The sequence below is a fragment of the Molothrus ater genome, chromosome 4 (genome assembly GCF_012460135.2).
Source record: "Molothrus ater isolate BHLD 08-10-18 breed brown headed cowbird chromosome 4, BPBGC_Mater_1.1, whole genome shotgun sequence".
Taxonomy (NCBI): domain Eukaryota; kingdom Metazoa; phylum Chordata; class Aves; order Passeriformes; family Icteridae; genus Molothrus; species Molothrus ater.
The window spans coordinates 34,512,452-34,531,689 of NC_050481.2; positions in this window are offsets into that span (position 1 = coordinate 34,512,452).

Sequence of the window (19,238 nt, forward strand, 5' to 3'; positions counted from 1 at the left end):
TCATTCTTCATGAATTTGATTAGATTGCTAAACACCTGTGGTTCTCTGCTAAAACAAGTACTGTCAAAAAGGCAGAAACCACAAAGATCCAGAGAGCATAGTAGCTCAGATGGTCGGCATTAAGGACACATACATCTGTTTTTACGGACAACTTACATACACTTCAGAATAAGGTATTGTTATGGGGGCCTATCCAAGATCAGAGGCAGAAGATCATCTCAAAACAGGTCTAAGTAAAGTCCTCACAAGCCTACAACTGTAACAGAAAATATTTTAATGGTGTGGCATCTCTGCCTAACACTGCATTTAATCTTTCTGATGTTCTATATAGCCCCAATACCCACAGCAGCTGCAAAAGAAATTCACGAAGATAAATCCTGAAACTCAGGCCTTCAAAAATAAGAGAATTTCTTCTTCATCCAAATTTGTTAAACACAGAAAGATCTGGCTTTTTATATAATACAAAGTGAAGAACCTCCCCAGCCAAACTCAGGAACTCAGATTTGATCAAGCCTAGTCAAGAAAAAAACCTTGTCTATAGATAAAAAGTTAATTTTTCACTTTGGCCATGGAATATTTTAAGTTGTCATGGTCAAATTAAATTTTATGTCTCTAGAAAAGCATGCAATGAATTTTTCTATTTGTTGATGGTCAAAAATTCATAATTCTTTTCTTGTCCAGTGAACAATTTCAATTGTATGTTAAAATTTACAACACAATAATAAGCAGTGCCTTGATGCCAAGGACAATCTTCTATCTCTAACGTATCAATTCTTTTAGATGCAGTTTATTCATTATAAATTGGGAACTCCTCTCATCTGACTATTCTCAGTAGATCAAAAAATATCTGAAACTTTTCCTATCCTGGAGTTTTATCTGGCACACATCGCAGCTTCCAGAAAAAGGCAAATGTCTCCTTGTGTCCTAGTCTCAGACACACCCTCTCAAATCAAACACTGTATGTAGTAGATTTTCTATGAACAAAACAGTCAAAACATCATAAGATTGATAGAGCTTCTAAACCAATGCCTGTTAAGACCTTCCTGTGTTATTCACCATCTCCTTGAGAAGATGTTTTCCTAGTTTAAGTATCTCCATTTTACATGTTCCTTGTATAGAAGTACTCAGCTTCAAGAGCTGTGGCTGAATTTTCAGATCTGGTTTTATTTAAACACCAAACAATGTTGGGCATCAAGTTGACATTTGTGTGTTGGATGGTGATGTGTTTTAACCATCTCACACCATAAAATCTCAATAGAAGCAATTCAGAAGTTGGGTTGGACATAGGTACCCCTTGTGAGCTTTGACTTATCGAAATTTCTTTCTCGCCATTTTCTGTAATTAATTATTCTAGAAGTTTATGGAGTAGGTCAGACATTTTCCAATTCATACCCCCTATAGTTTATGTTTTCCAGAGTATGATTGAAGAAAATCTTCCACATGTTTCTTATTTCTCAGGCAAAAATGAGAAATAAGGATAAGAAAAGAGGATGTGATACTGCTCCTATTTTTACCCACTGAAATTTTCCTGTTTGCTCAAATATGTTGGTCAGAAATATAGATGTACAATTTGAGTTATGCTGAACAAAAGGTACTATGGGTGATAGTATGATATGAAAGGTATATTTGGTTTGGGTGCCCTTATTTCATGATGCATTTTCAAGCCTAAAGTAAGTTTTAAGAATAATATTGCAAATTCACTTGTATAACTTACCTGGGAAATTAATTCTAGTGCAGACAAAACTTGAAGATGAAATATGTAATGAAACTTTTAGCTCTTCATTCTTTTGAATAAGAATTAAAATAACATTAAAAAAAAAAGAAGCATATTACATAAGAGAAGAGTTTGGGGTTATTTTAAATTTTCTCTCTGAAACACACTCCAGTTTTTCTTTACTATTTAGATAACCAGCATCCTTTAATAAATGACTCTGCAACACAGTTTGAAAAAACATTAATTATTCTAATCATTGCAGTTGATTAAACAGGTAGGGGACCCTTTTTGATTCTCCATTTGCCACTTTTTCCTCCTTCCTGAGGGCTCTGCACAGCTGGAGATTTTCAGCCCTATTGTAGCCTCCTCATCTTAGTAAAGTTCTTTTGGCATGCTAATTAATCTCCTTCCCAATATTTACTCTCCCTGACCACAAGCCATTGTCTGCTCTTACATCTTATTTTGAAGAGACAGGGTTCTTGAAATTCTTGAATGCTTCTCTCAACAATAGCTCTAGCCTATATATAATGTAGCAAGCAAGAAAATTATTTAATGATAAATTTCTAACTTTGACACTGTTTTCATGGGGTCTTTTTAACACAATTTAAGACTTTGCTTTTCTTTGGGGTTTTTTTGGGTTGGATTTTTTTTTTCTGCAAAACTGGGGTTAGTTTTTTTCTGTTTTGCCAGAACACTAATCAGAATGGCAAGGTTTAGTCAAATACTGAAATTCCAATTTATCCAATACAGAAACATTCTGCTTTATATTAGTTCATATTTCAGATTTTTTTGAATCTTATTTATTAAGAAACTAATGTTTACCTGTAAAATGCAAAGCAATTGGATGCAACATATTTTGTTATTATATACTGGACATAGATTGGATATATGCTGGTCATTGCATATCAAATATCCTACCAAGCTTTATCTTCTTAATCGAGCAAATACATATTAGACACTTCTAATGTATTAATTGCCATTGGGACAGTTACAGAAGATTTAATAAAATCTAAATAATTCCAATAATATCTAAAAATGTCCACAATAAGGTGTCATTTATGAAGAAAGCTATCCTTTATCAAAATGTTTTACATGAGGAATAAAAGAAACAAGGCTCATGTTTTTACTCATCAAAGATGGGTAGCCACAAATTTGGCCTAATGTCATGTCTCTGAAAGATATAAGTCTTCACAAAAGCAAAAGCTAAGCTGATCAAAATAGAACCATCTTGTCCCTCTCTTCTGTCAGTAACTGAGAAAAGGCCTTTCCCCACAAGCATCCTGTATTTTATAGCGATGACAGGTTTACATGCAATACTTTATTGACTAACTGTAGGCTGATTAATTAACCTATAGAACTAGCTAGAGACAGTGACAATACTCAGAGTTTGGTTGAACTCACCATGCCATCTCCACCTAAAACATCTCTTTACTGTAGAATCATAGAATCATTTAGGATAGAAAAAATATTTAAGATCATCAAGTCCAACCATTAACCAGCACTGACAAGCCCATCCCAAACCACAGCTGTAAGTGCCACATCTACATGCCTTAAATACTTCCAGGGATGGCGACTCAACCACTTCCCTGGGCAGCCTGTTCCAGTGCTTGACAACCCTTTCCATGAAGAAATTTTTTCTAATATCTAGTCTAAACCTCCCCTCATGCAGCTTAAAGCTATTTCTTTTTGTCACCTGGAAGAAGTGAGCAACTCACACCTGGCTACAGCCTCCTTTCAGGCAGCTGTAGAGAGCAATAAACCCTGAGCCTCCTCTTCTCCAGGCTCAATAACCCCAGCTGCTCCTTGTAAGATCTGTGCTCGAGATCCTTCACCATCTCCACTGCCCTTCTCTGGACCTGCTCCAGCATTCCAGTGTCCTTTCTGTGTGAGTGGCCAGAAATGAACACAGGCTTCTGGTGTGGCATCACCAGTGTCATGTACAGGGGACAATCACTGCCATGGGTCCTGCTGATACAATCTGATGCCACTGTTTCTGATACAAGCTGGGATGTCACTGGCCTTCTTGGCCAGCTGGGCACACTGCTGCTACCCCAGCACCCCAGGTCCTTTTCCAACAGGCAGCTTTCCAGCTGCTCTTCCCCAAGCCAGCAGGGCTGCATGGGGTTGTGGCTGAAGTGCAGGACCCAGTACCTGGCCTTGCTGAGCCTCAGACAATTGGCCTCAGCTCATTGATCCAGCCAGTCCGGATCCCTCTGTAGAGCTTGCAGCCCTCCCGCAGATTAACACTCCCACCCAACTTGATGTTGATCTGGAGGACTGCACATATTCAAAACAATTTTGCTATGAAAGTCAAGCCTTGCTTAGTTACCATGATAGATTCTGGAGCAGTGTAAGCATTACAGGAATCTGTATTACAAGAGAAGAGGAATCTCAGTTTTACAGTTCAATCACAAACCACATCTATTCTTTGGCTCTGCTCCTAGACCTGTGTAAGACATTTCAGAATTACATGGGTTAACTGGCTTATTTTTCTTCTGCAAAAGCGCATGTACAGTTGAAGCCAAGTCCATTCCTAATCAAATACATAATTTGACAGGAGTTCACATTTGTGCCCATTAAGTTAATTTGTTTTGGGCCTGTAGGCACTATCACACATGCTGTATGTCTTACCTTGTTACCAACTCAGTCAGAAGTGAGAGGAGGCTACACAAGTAAGTACAATTTCTTTACAAATAACCTCCATATAAAGTCTAGGTCTCTGAAATGACATTTCTTTTCTTATTATGAATGTGCTGTAATCATTAAACTTTCTGTATAATTTAAAAGCAAGTTAAATTGATCATAAATCAGAAAAAAAAAAGAATTTTTAGGATATAACTCAGAAGAGCCTCTGTACATTTCTACCCAATTTTAAAATATGAAAATATAAAATTTACTGCAGGAAAAAACCTAACAATGGCACAATTCTTCAGAGACATTTCATTTATTAAAACCTCTGATACCTTTTCATCTTTCTGTAACTTCCTGTCTTTCAAAATCATTTCTTTCCAATTAATTTCTTTTCTGTGATTTTCAGAATACAGATATATAGTTTCTCTTTTGCCTATTCCTTTTCATCTTTTTTCATCTCTCCCTCATTCTCTCACTTTCTTCAGGTAACGGCTTTGGCTGTATTTTATCTTAATAATTATATACATGGTCTATTTCAGAAGTAGAGAATAGAAGACCACAAGTAGAGCAAGAAGACCACAACAAACAGCACTGCTCTGGAGAAGTGTTGGCCTTCCAGATTACCAGGACTGATGAAGCTATTGGGAGCAGATTGGCACTAATTTATAGATAATTGCAGTTTCCAGCCTAATCTCTCTGTACTGAACTGGACATTTTAAATTGGCAGCAGGGTTTCACAATTGGCAGCTTGTCTTAATCAGGACATCTAAGAACTATATATTTTTCCATTTGATCATTCTTGTAATTATTTTGATTTTTTCATCACCTTTAATACATTAAAATCAGGGGAAAAATTCCAAACAAACAAACAAACAAAACCCCCACAACCAAACAAAATAAGCATATAAAGTGAATAAAAATAAACGAACAAAATAAACCACAAACCACCAGAAAATAACCCAAGGAACACAGGAAAGGAACTCCAGTTCCATGGCACTTCAATTAACAAATAATCCAGGTAAACAGTTAAAATGTGTTGGTGCAAAATAATTTCTTCTTCTATGAAGCTAATTCTGCTTATTCTGTGGGCATTTTCACACAGCAAAATTTAACACTTTATCCAACCAAATTGAAAGATTTCATTTTTTTCAAAATTGAAGTGACCTACTAAAAAGTAGTTTCTGCCATAATTAATTGGCTGCAATTTTTAGTTTCTGTATTTCAAAGAGTAAGTTTCTGAGTCCTGGACTCTGTGGGCCAGATATGTCTAAACCTCAAAGGAGACTGTAAAAAGTTGTAGATGATGTAGTTTTGTCACAGAGCCTGGAAATTTCTAACAAACTGCCTTCTAAGGTAGAGCATAGGAGAGAATAGGAACATAATGTTTAGACAATAAAAAAGTAATTTAGAGATACCAATATATGCAATTTGACATTCAATTAAAATTATTTTTTCAATTCAAGTCAATTAAAACACTGAACTTAAAGGAAAAATCCTTTTTAAAGTTTGGATTCTACAAATAGTTATAGGACACTGACTTTTCATCTCAATTTGACATAGAAAAAAATGTGAAAGGAATGAAATATTGTACATATTGTGAAGACTCTGGAAAGCAATTTATGAATCTATTGGAGACTTGCATGCCCCTTACTTAAAGATGATTTTCCATTAGGGTGATCTGTTTCAAAGGGCACAAGATAGCATGGGGAGAATTACCATAATTCCAATCTCAAATCTAAATCCCTCTGAGATGGCAGTTTTTCTGCATCCATAGCAAACATTTTCTCCCTAGCATAGCACATAGTATGCCAAAGGCTGTGCATAGGAAGTGGGGAGACTTTTCTCAACCTCCTCCACTCTCTTTGACAAGGATAGGGCTTTAAAGGTCTGTGATTTACCCAGAATTTAATCCAGCTAGGTTTAAATAGATTTGTTAGGTCACAGGTTTAACATTTCCACTGAAATTTTCTGCTCTTGAGTAGGGATCACATGCTTTTCTACAGTTTATTTTGTTGTGCTATGGTGCCTTTCTGGACAGCAGTGAAGATGCTACTGTCAGTCTGATGGTAACCCACCAAGCTACCCCCTAGATTCAGCAGTACCCCACCAGTAGACCTCAGTTCCTCCAGAGACTCCTACAGGGCTCAATAGAAATTCAGAAATGTATTGACACAGCTGATGAATCCTTCCTCTCACTTTGCATGTGGCTAGGCTGCCTACTAGACCATAACTTGGCCTTCAATTAATAGCTCCTCAAAGAATAATTGTTGGGATATTTTGTTAGCTTAAAACATTATGTGTTCAATAGTTTTCCAGTTCATTAGAGTAAAATAATGGTATGTTAATTCACAACATGGTATTAAAATTTTGCATTAAAAAAAAAGTTTTTTTATATCTATGTCACCATAACAAACTATTATGATTTATACTTTTATTATATTAACATATATCACACCAATCTCAACTATATCAACCCTGGAGATACAACAGCAAGTAATTCTGATCTCTCACTGATATGGTTTTGAGGTTTTTTTGTTTGTTTTGCTTTTTTTATTTTTTATAGTTCTCTTCTCCTTCATATCATCAGGGTAAACACAAAGAATCCCAAATTTCCTTTTACATTGTGCAAGCAACATAATTTCCCTATATTACAGATAATAACCTTGAGTGCTTCTTCCTTGCTCCAGGATTCATTTGAAGGAGGCTGCCTGTTTTTCAGAGAAACCCATAATACCCAGCATAGTCTCTCCAAATACCAAATAGAAGTCATCACTTAAATTGTAAGAGAGACAGAAGGATGGACAGGATGGACCTTTCAAGATTTTTTCACTTTTTGTACAAGTGCAGTTCTGGATTCTATACAGAAATTTAATTTTCATGTATCACTCTGAATGATACACTCAATAGTAAAAGGGAGAGTCAAGAACATAGGAGCTGAAATTTGCCAGCATCTTTGAGAATCCAAACTCCAAACTGCTAGCACCTTTGAAGGAGGGGTTGCATTGCATTCATTAAGGGATGCAAAGCTGGGCTAGCTGTATGAAATCGATGTCTGAGTTTTTTTCCAAAATCCTGCACAGCATCCAGCCTCATCAGAACAACATCAGAACAATATCAAATAATCACCTCATTCTAACAACAGGGTTTCCCTCAGATTCAGAGTTACAGAGTAGGAACAGTTTTAGTCACATGATAGAAGACTATCTTTTAATCAAGGTGGAGGAATGTCACCATTCTTCATCACTCTGTAACTTTTTGTATTGGTCACCACATATCAGAGTTTTTATACAGTGTCCTAAAACCTGTGCCAAGGAAATCATCTTGATATCTCCTCTCAGAGATTTTTCTGATAATGCTGCACAGAATTAGAAGAACAGAAGCAAATTACATCTTCTACATTAAATGAATAGGCTGCATTGATCAATATACACCAAGTAGCATTACAAATGCCAGAAATCTGTACTAATCACTAAAGACTTGAAATTGTGTTTTGAATTTGATTATTCCTGATCTTAGGCCATGTACATAGATAATATAAAAAGACAGAGAGTTATAATGCACGCTTTTCTCTTAATAATAAACTAGGTATTTAAAATAGAATAGAATTGTCCTTTCCATAACTTGTTCAAAGCATTTTTACCAATCTGAAAAAGTGTGCCTACATATTGATTAAAATTGATTACAATGCCTGTTGTTCTAATCCCTTATTAGATTTTTGGAGGGAGGTATTTAAGAGGTTACAGTAACAGTAAACAAAACTGAAAGGTAAATAGCAAAATCTTTGGGGTTTTGATTTATAACAGATTCATGTTTTATAGTGCCACTACTCCATTTTTAAATATTTTATTTTTTACTTTTTGCATGGCAGGTGTTTCCCTTTTCTTTTAATTTCTCCATTTCTCTGATCCTATTCAGATATACTCACTAGCCAACTGTTTAATGCAGCAGGAATGAAGTTGTTTTGTCCTGATTACAATGCCAGTGCACTCGCAGGGAATGAAATACACTGCATTGGGTTAAAGGTCTGAAGAATTGTAGTGGTAAATAATATATATACTCTGAACATTTGGAAAGCTTTTATCTTTTGTTCCTTTAAGTCAAGGAGTAGTAAATTATAAATTCCTTCAAAAGTATATGGATAATAAATAGGGAAGTATTAACTAATGTTAGGTTAATGGTTACAAAATGACAATGAAGATTAGGAACATGACAGTTTTATGACAGTATCTGTGAGTTTTAAGCAGGAATAAGATATTTAATAATAATCTTCATCAACTGAAATCAAGGAGAATACATTAAGCATTCCAGTTCCTTAAGACACAGTCATTTCTAAATTAATTTTTAAATTGAATTTAGTCAAAGATTCAAGAGTTCCAGGAACGTGACTAAAAGTTAGCTGCCAAAATATTCTTACCTTTTAAAATTTACTTCTAGAAACTTCTTTCAAATAGGCCCATGCTCGTGGTAACATCTCGGCGGGATAGCCCGGAATGTGAGATTTGTGCCTTTCCCGAAGTACTCGGGAGAGCATCGCCCCCCGGTGGCGGCGGGACCCGCATCAATTCCACCGAACCTCAGTCGACATGGGGATGAAAGCTGAGCAATTACATCTCTGCTACTTGCTCGCCGCCCTAGCAATAATTCTTTCCATTCCTCGGTTTAAAAATATAATATTTAATTTCCTTCATAAATATTTAGTTAGAGAAACTGTATATTATTTGTGCTTCTGTTTCTCCCTTAGGCTGTAACTAGTTGTTATACCTGCAAAAATTCCTGATCCTGGAAGCCTTGCTTGCAGACACCAGAACCCATGCCTTTACAATTATCCTAGCTTCTTTTGGCAGCCAGTGTGACTGCAGACATGTTTCAGGACTGCTGTTCTTTGAAAAGATAATGCAAGAGTGTCAGTAAGAACCATGCAGCAGATTCTTGTGGTGACCAGCATTTTAATGCCCATAGAAGTCCACTGTGCAGATCTGTCTCTAGAATCAGCTGTGTTTCCTCTCAGCATGACATTTTCCTGCTACAGCAGTGCAGCAAGCAGTGCTGTCACCCTGCAGTAACATGATGACAGACCCAAGTCCCATAGTCTTCCCTGCAAATCTCTGCTTCCTTAGAAGACAGTAGAAGCTGGAATTAAAGCACTGTGACAGCAGCTTATCTTCTAAAGGTTCTTGGAAAGCATGTACAATTGCTTTGCAGGAAATGTAACAATCTTTTAACATGTAAGCCTGTCACAAATTAATAGATCTGTAGGTGTGTGTAGTAAACCAGATTATATGGCAAGAGGAAGGCTGCTTCTGGTTAACGAAGAAAACATACAGGTCATATAATCAGATGCTATATTAATGTTGTTGGCCATTTCATGGAAAATTACTAAACATTTTTTAATACTATTTCCTACAGATAATATTTAGTGGGAAAGATTTAAGGAAAGCAAATTCATTGTTAATAATAAATGCACTTTCATTCAAAAGGAAAATTTATGTACAGGTCATAATTTTGACATGGCAAAGGAGGAAAGATCAAAAGAAATGCTTCCTGGAGAAAGTAGCCCAGTCTGGAGATGTAATGAGAAGTGCAGCAGGATAGTTTGTCATTTTCAGGCAGCAAAGACAAATTCTGCAAAGACACCCACAAAACCTCCACATCTGTGGAAATGTTTACACTTGAGCTGCCTAGGAAATATATTTCAAAGCAGCAAAGCCACCCACCCAAACCAAGACAGCAGTCAGGTCACTGGCTCTGTCACTTAGAAAACAGTGCTAAGTTCAAATATAGTATAAGGTTAAGCAAAAAGCTCACAGTCAAATTTTTTAAAATATGAAATTTATATAGACTACTTTTCATAAGCTTTGACTGTTATTGTTAATGTGTCTGGGCAATGATATTGCTTGAGTCTAATGACATACTGCATCAGAACTTTAATTTAAAATAGGCTTTTGCAAATCATTTACTATGTGTGCTTGATCCAAGTACAGCCAACAATTACAATGATTACCCATTTTGACTCTGCTGGAGCTGCATCAAAATATATGAGGGATGCCTGGCACTAAGGCATTCTTTTAAGTCACCCTCAGTAAATGAAAGGCTTCTGTAACTTTTGTCTAGCTGTTGAAGGAGCAGCTTCCTGTCACATTTATATTTATTCTTTCCACTTAACATTTTAATCTTTTTTCTTTATAACAATGTCATATTCCCCATTTGTGAAACAGCAGACTAGGTCCATAAAGACAGTATTACTATCAACCAGATCTCCCAGTGCTTCACTTGTACTCTCAAAAATACTTTGTACACACAAACAGCATTAGGGATTGACACGTTGAATGTACCCAAAAACACAGTTCTGATGTCTTGGGAGGTGTTAGCTCTTGTCTTCTGCATTGTTTAGAAACACCTTTCCATTGGACTCAGAACCTCCATCTGTCACCAAAGGAGTATCAGGGACAGACAAAGGTGATACAGTGACTCCATCATCAGAAGGCATGAAAAGCACATTATTATTAGAAATACACAGTTCTTATGGAAACAATGGTGGACCTAAGACCTGATTGGTCTTTACAAATCTTCTCTCACACTATTGGTGAACTATGAATAGCACACTGGAGAATCATATCTACAAACAACAGTTACAGAAAAAGAGATAACGTTTTAATTCTTCCTCCAAGCTTTCTCACAGCTTCCCAGGAAAATCCTGGGACAGCTATGTCTCTCTCTGTCAGAGGACATGTGATACCCACTTGCCCAACTATCATCCTGGTGGAAACCACTCAGACACTGGCATGTATCAGTACAGAGTTTACTGTTTCCCCTCTATCCTGTAGTGCTTCCATCCTTAAGAGTCCCACGAGGCAAGCTCCATACTTGAATGATTTGCACATACACATTTAATTATATTGTTAATACTTCCTAATACTGCCTGTTTTCCACAAATTTAGAAGCACCAGTTCACAGGGTGCAGAACAAGTTGCCAAGTGTCTGATGATAGAACCTGATACAATGGCAGGTTTTCATTACTTTCAAGTTTCTCATTCCAAGATAATACATAGTGGTTTAGTGACTGAAATGCTGTAGAAACCATGCATCTTGTTTCTAAAATGGAGATGGGAACACTTTGAGCTACACAAGATTACCTTTGAGAGAACAGAGAGGGCAAAGGGAAGTCATGGGGGACCATGGAGGAAAGGCCTAGATATGGGATAAAATTTTAACAGAAAAGGAGCTATGACTCCTTGGATTAGAATACCCTGAATTTTTCAGGTGAAGCGTTTCTACCCAACAGTAAACTAGGTGAAGGTATGGTAGGCACAGAAATCTACTGACAGAATTTCTCTTGTGAAATTTCTTCCTTCATTTTTAACAAGGAGATAAATCAAATAGAACATCTAGATCAGCACCTGCTGTTGTTACCTGTTTACTGGTAGAATTTCCCAGTACAGATGTGACTGTAACTGCAGGAGACTTTTTAGAACCTTGGGGATCTTTCCGGATTCCTGTTTGTCTTTCCCTGGCTGGAGAGCATAAGTTTCAACAGAGGTAACATCAAGTTTATAGATACTATGTTCTGTTGTACTGTGCATGTAGTTGGTTTTTTGTTGTTTTTTTTTTTTTTTTAACTATGGACTTTTATCACAAAAGCAGTCCGTATAACAAATTTTGCTTAAATGTAAAATGGCAGTCTAAAGCTCTTTCTTTCCTTTCTTCTTGTATTAGCACTTTACTTTGCCCTCCAGGCTGCCAGAAGGATGTGCAACTTTTGAAAGTTTATCTTAATGGCAGAAAGCATCTACCTGTCCATTAGTTCCCTACATTAAAGTAATACTTCTTCCAACTATTCAGTGTCTTTATTATCAGGACACGCTTTTCCCCAGTGCCCCTGGACACTAATATGGTGCTAAAAGAGGCAACATGTCCCTCCTCCCTCACCCCATTCTTTGGCTCAAGAGTAGCATGCTTCAGAGTCTCTAAGATTTTAATAGAACATCTATAAAGTTTGAATAGTCCTCACAGAACAGATGTTCCTTCAAAATTGTCACAGAATGCAAAACATACTACAAGTGTGCGATTTATATTTTGCTGCATAAAATATTCTAAATTTTGCCTTTGGAGATGAGTATAACATTTTCAGAAATTCCATTTAATTGTTCATAAAATAGACTCTGATTCTAAAAATGCAATACTATTTTTAAGATACACATTTTTACCCCTGTATGTTTTTCTTTCTTACCAGTAAAAACACCAAACCCAAAAGTTCAAATTGGCATTGCTAAATTTAGCTTCTGGATATTATGATGCAGTATTAAGCACTTAAACAACAAGCTCCGTCCTTCCAGAACACAGTACAGGAAACAGTGCATAGCAGACTCAGCTTACCCTCTAGAAAGGCACATGTAATGCAATCAGGTTGAGTGGACCTGGGTCTTTCCACTCAGGCACAGCAAAATGTTGGCCTCTTGTTGAACTTCTGTCCACAGCTATCGGTCTCAAACAACTTCTGGAGAGTGGAAAAAGTACATCAGCACTACTAAGCTGCTTTTTGCCTCCCAGATAAGCTGTGCTATACATACTTCTCTCTGTTCCCTTAATCCCTTCAGTGTCTCACCTAATGCAGTCTTCATTGATTGAGCTTTACAAACACTCCTTGCAAATGAACATTAACGAAACTCTGAAGGGCATTATCGTTTGTGAACAAGACCTTCTCTCAGACAGTTTTCTTGAAGTAAAGGAGGTGAATTAAGGACTTTTGAGGAAATATTAAACCATGTTTGTGCCAAAGTACGAGATCATCAAACTTTCCATTAATCAAGACTTATGTTTTAACAGAAGACTGCAAATTCGACTGAGCAGAACTGAAAAGCAGTAAATCTCCAAAAGTACTCATCCACCACAGGATTTTTTAGCTTTCTTTCCTTTAGTCCCCTCAGTAAGGTCATTTTCAGCACCCAAAAACCTGGCCTTCAGGAGATTCTTGCTCCTGACTGTCAACTATGGTATTATCAAGATTGTAAAAAAGGGAAAAAAGATGCCTTGTAATCTTAGAGGAAGTTACACTGTTTCATTTTTAAGGATTACTCGTAATTTCATCTCTTGTCATTCTCTTTACATCTTCTTTGTCATTGGTTTGATTACTTTTTCTTTCCTCTGAAAAACTCTCATTTTAAGACAAATTCCAATTCCACCATCCAACTAAAGAGGAATGGTCTCTCCTTTCATAGATAGCCTCATGCATATCATTGCTTGAGACAACAAAGTTATCTGTAAGGCAAGGACTTTGCAAGTCTTCTTAAGAGACTGTGTGACAGAGAGGGAAGAGTGGAAGTCTGAAAGCTGTTAGCAGAAATAAGACATTTGATTCTTTTAGTTACCGTAACTGAAGAAATTAACTCTCAGCTGGTAAGAGAGAGTTAAACAGCATTACACTCAAAAATGACTATTATTTAAATGTAATGACAATTTGCATTTTTTCCTTACACCATCTGGAAATAGCTTAAACCAAGCACAAACATGGTTAGCCAGTCCTATTTCCCAATTCAGTCAAATTTCTTCCTTCAGTGTCAGTATTCCATGTTTCAAAACTTATTGTGACATCCATATTAAATATGTAAACTTAGTCAGAGTCCAAAACACAGTCAAAGTCCAAAACAAATTTAGATGTTTCAAATTTGTAACTCAATCTGAAGTCAATAATGTACATACAAAATATGCATATTATTGAAAAGATGCTTGGGTTTTCCATGCAACATTACTAAAATCCATGCTGAATGATTTTCCCTGTCAAAATATACTTTAAAAAATACAATAATTTTCAGCATAAGAACAGTATTTCACAATATAAAAATTATTATTTTCCATATTTTTCATAATACCATAACATTTCTTAATATTTTTTAATCTAGTATTTGTATATCTGTTTCACAGAGAAGTTTATCACATCAGGTAGAACAAAAAAAAAAAAAAAACCAATAAAGAGTTGAGAACTATGTGAACAATTCCTTGATCAAAATTTGGTAAACACAATATATGGTAAAAGCTGGACCATGTAATCATATGGTTTTGCTCTCTCTCCAGCCTGTTGTATGTTAAAGAAGGCTTCACACATACTGCTAGGTTGCTCACACTCTTTGGGGTTTTCTGGTTGTTCCATGTCTAGTGGGTTGTTTATGTGAGGAGTTACTTGTAGATGCATAGCAGCTGGAAAGCTTGAATTCATCTCCGTGGTAACAACCACATTTTCACTGGAAGTATCAGTTACTTTGAAGACTTTCCACATGAATGTAATTAAGATGGAGATAGAAAGCATAAAGTATTGTTTTATTAGAATGTAGGGTGATACATCAAAGTGCTGTGGAATTCATATACAATGGTATTTTGAAAGACAACTGGTAGGCAAGAGCAGAAGTAATTTAAATCTAAGTCCTAGTACTGAGGCTATTTAATTTCTGACTAAATAAGGTCGTTATTACTAAAGGAGGTTTTCATGGCAACAGTCTGTGATTGTTTCTTCTAAAAAGACTAGTTCATTACACTATTTAGTACTGAAAAAAGGAATCAAATATTTCTCCAATTTGTGGGCATCTTGATGGAAAATCGGTGGAGAAACTATCATAAAAGTATATTTTATTTGCTCATTTATTTAGTTTTCTTTAGAATCTAGGTTTCAAAAGTAAAGATCCCTTATAAAATACTTTAAAGACTGTATTAATCTCTAAATGTGCATTAACCCTGGTACAAAGGTCCTATTTCTTGTAGAACTTTCTATTTTATTTTTTTTAATATGATATTTTCAAATGAAACACAGCATTTCACTTCCTTCTCTCTCCTCGTATTTGAAGTTTTACACAGGAAGGAGCTGATATTGGGCAACACAATGTCCCTTCCTGGAGAGACAGACCAAGTGAAGCTAAGTCATCAATTCCATTTCTGTATCCACTATGTACACATCTTCTATTTAAGATAAGACTTTTCTTTGTGATTTTAGTGGGCATCATTTATAAAGTGATTCACTGTCAGTTAAAGAAAGTTCTTCCAAGATACATGATTTGTTCAGCTGATTCTTTAAATCACATTCAATACTTATATTTTGTATTCTGCTATTCAAGTCTTGCAGTTTTTCAGTAATAATAAAACAGGTTAGAGTTGCCAACAACCTCCTGCACTTCATATACTTTGTAAATACTATAATTTTTAGAAGTGTACTTGTGAAAAGCAAAATTTAATTTTCAATATGTCTTTTAGACTATGGTTTGGTAAAAGCAGTTAATGTTTAAAAAATAATTTTTCTTTTAAAACATTGTAGAAAAAAATACTAATCCCTGAATGACAGTGTTTTCTACTGACTTCAATCATCCCTGGCTATGATCTTGCATTCCTACAAAAGATACTATCTAGACTCAGTTTCAAAATTAAATATATATTTAGCATTAATTTCACCTGTACTTTTTCAAAAGATACATATTGCATTATACTCTATGTATTCATATACTTCACATGTACAAATTACAAAAGGGACTTATGAAAGCCTGTAAAATCCAAGATACAAATTATGCTAGGAACTTGCATCAATTCAGAAGAGACAATGAAGGAAAAAAGGCAGGACATAATTCAGATTTAAAACTTATTTCAGTTATTAAAATGAAAGAAACCCAATTAGAATGACAAAAACCCAGACAACAGTACAAGACCCACCAAAAAGACTCCAAGCATTCACAAGATATACTCAAAGAATATGAGTATTTTGTCAGCCTTAAAATATGATTTGTTAGCAAAAGTGAATCTGTAAAACAACACTGCAACAGAATCACAAAGTAAGCAGAAAATCCCTTATTCAGAATTCAAATGGAAATCAACAAAAGTTTAATCAATGGTTTTTTTCTTCAATACACTCCTTGAAAAGGTTTATTGCATGTTGAGCATTTGCAGTACCTAATGAAACATTCAGAATGAGCACAACGTCATAGGAAGAAGCCTTCCCTGCAGCTAAAACAAATCAGAGAGAGAAGTGAAAATATTTCTGGGTAAATAAACTCTTAAAATGAAAAATGGGACAGCTGAGTAGAGAAATAGCACCACTTAGGAAAGAATCAAAATATCCTGAGAATGCTATTCAAAAAAGTTTCATTGTATTGTCTCATAGCAAGATTATACTGTCCCAGATTTTTTCTCCCAAGTTGTGGTGAATGTAGGTCAGATTTTAAATCATGCTGTTTGTTGAACTTTTTGGTTTATTGTTATGCAGCTTGTGATGATATCCCATGGTCCAATCAATTCTACCATTGCTCTATGCTGTATTTTCACAGCTGAATGGCCATTAGCTCAATTCAAAATGGATTTTTCAGAGAAGAGGCTGTGCATGACAAACAACAAATACTGCTATCTGATGTTCAACAGGAAAATTCATTTTGAGATAGTTCTTGGGATCCCTGGTGAGTAGGTTACAGTCCCTGAAAGTCTGAAGGAGAAACCACGTGGAATTTTCCACCAAGGCAAACAAGCATTATGTTTAGCCAAAGAGAACAAACTAGCAGAGAGATCAGTAAATCAGTCTGAACTGGCCTACTCAAGACACTGAGGCAGCCTAGATCCAAAGCAATTTACTGTCCTTCCAGGAACTAGAAGGCAGCTAGGGAAGTAACTAAGATTTGCAGTGTAAATACTCTCACCTTTCTTCATTCATAATAGAAGTCAAGCTAACAATTTGATCCTAAAGATTTTGTTTAGTAAATAGATGTGGAATGATGTTCTGTACAGGGATGTTAATCACAAAGTTTGAAAATACAATAACTGAAAAGAGATATTGTGTAGCACTTTCAATGTGGACAGTTACCTCTCTGCACCAGCTCTTTATAAGCCACAATACGCTGAATTTATGGGTTTTTTTCCTTTTTAAGAGGTTATTTTTCTCTGCTTTAGTTCCTTTCTTACAACAAAAACAATAAAAAAGATAATAGTGTTTACTATTTAATAAGATTTTATATTTAATTTATTCCTTCTCATTTTACTTCATCTTGCTCTACTTGTGACTTCTTTTACTTCCTTTTCTGAAACAAAAAAGAAACTCTCCCAAGACTGCAAAAGACATTTGACTCCTAATTCTAGTTCCATACATTATTGTACATCTAAGTGGAACTGAGTCAGTGAATCCACATGCCCTTTAAACTGATCTATTTAAAAGATAAATGACATTTCTTATTCACCTCATTCTGGTCCTACCTCTCCACTTTAAGTGTCTGAAATTAGCAAACCTCTCTTTTAACCCATGATCTAACAGCATCTAACACACAGCACTGATGATGGTCAATCATAATTTACTCATACACAGTTAATATCAATTTTTAAGCCATCTTTGTCTTAAAAATCATCAAAGGAAGGCTACACTTATGTGGGGAAGAAGGGGAGAGGAAGGTTACTTCAAGAAAGAAAAAAAAAATCTTTATTCAAGGCTGTGAAATTAAGCTTCTAAATAACAATTCATAAGCTCTAGCATAGCCAATTAAATAACCCTGAAGATTTAATGCATTTTATATTTTTAAAAGCTTTTAAGACACTGATATTTATAAATTAAATTCATATCTCTTTTATCTGAAGTCTCTAAATTTGTTCTCTAACTTTAGCAGACAGTTGTATACAAATGAAATTGTTCTGAACACCAGGAGCTGTTCCTGTGAAGTGATATTTCCCTGGTCTGGTGTCTGATCTGATTCCTTGGTGGCTGGGTTTCCACCTCCTCTTTCCATGGCAAAATTGACTTTTTCCCTTCTCTGCTGTTTCTGTGACTCACTGGTGTTTACTGAGCCTTTGCACAGAAGAGAGTGTGCCTAAGATACCAACAATCCTATTTAGTTTTCTAAGTGAATAATTTCTCACTATTGTGCATGTTAGGAGGAGATAAGAGACTCTTAGATGATATGGAGACAAGATACAGAAGGTTTTATTATTGTTAGATGCTTCTGGAGGTGGCAAGGGAACCCAAGAAAAGAGGAAGAGGTTTAAAGTTATCATTTATACCTGAATGATTCCTGAGTAAATGCCATAAATTCAATTAAAAGGTACCTTAAAGGGAAAAAAGTATTTTACCCATTAGACTGCATCATGATTTAGACAAATACCCCATTTGAAACCTGAAGCCTGTGACTTAACCAGCATCACTGATAATATGAAAGGAAATATTTTCCTTTATTCTACGAATTTAGAATAAACTAAAAAACAAGAAGGATTTGTATAAAGCTACAGAAAATACCTGCTAGCTCACAGATGTTACAATGGTGTTGTCACCTGGGGCACTGATCACCATCACAGTAATGTCAAAATTATAGTCCTGATTTATGAAACCCTTTGTCTGAAATAAAAACATAAGAAGTTTGTGTGCAGCCAATAAAAATTGGTAGCTTTTAAAATAAAAGAGCTGATCTATTCCCATCTAAATTATCAGGCTGGAGCATGGTGCTGGGGATGGTGTATGTACTCAGTGCTACAGGCACCAACTACTGCAGTGGTGCCATTTTAGAGATATATCAAATTTCCCATAAATACTAAACAACTGCTGAAAAAGCAGGTGTTAGAGCAGGAAAAAAAAAACATGAACAGGAAGTTCACTATGAAAATATAATTCTAAATTTTAATATATGTCATTCTTAGACTATCATGATGGGAGAGTAAAGCTGAAAATGATTTCTACTTGATGGTAACAAAAGTTTTAAAGCAGCATAGTTTGATCACAGAAATACACTTTGCAGTGCAGAGCATACTTTACTGAATAGTTTGAGAAGTTTCTGAGATATTAAATCAGACCAACAGATTATTTTAAAAGTGTCTTCCAAGTGGAAATCTTTCATAATTCTTCCTTGTATATGAGGAATTTCCTTGTTTGTATTTCCTTCAGCAAGACTGTTGTGCA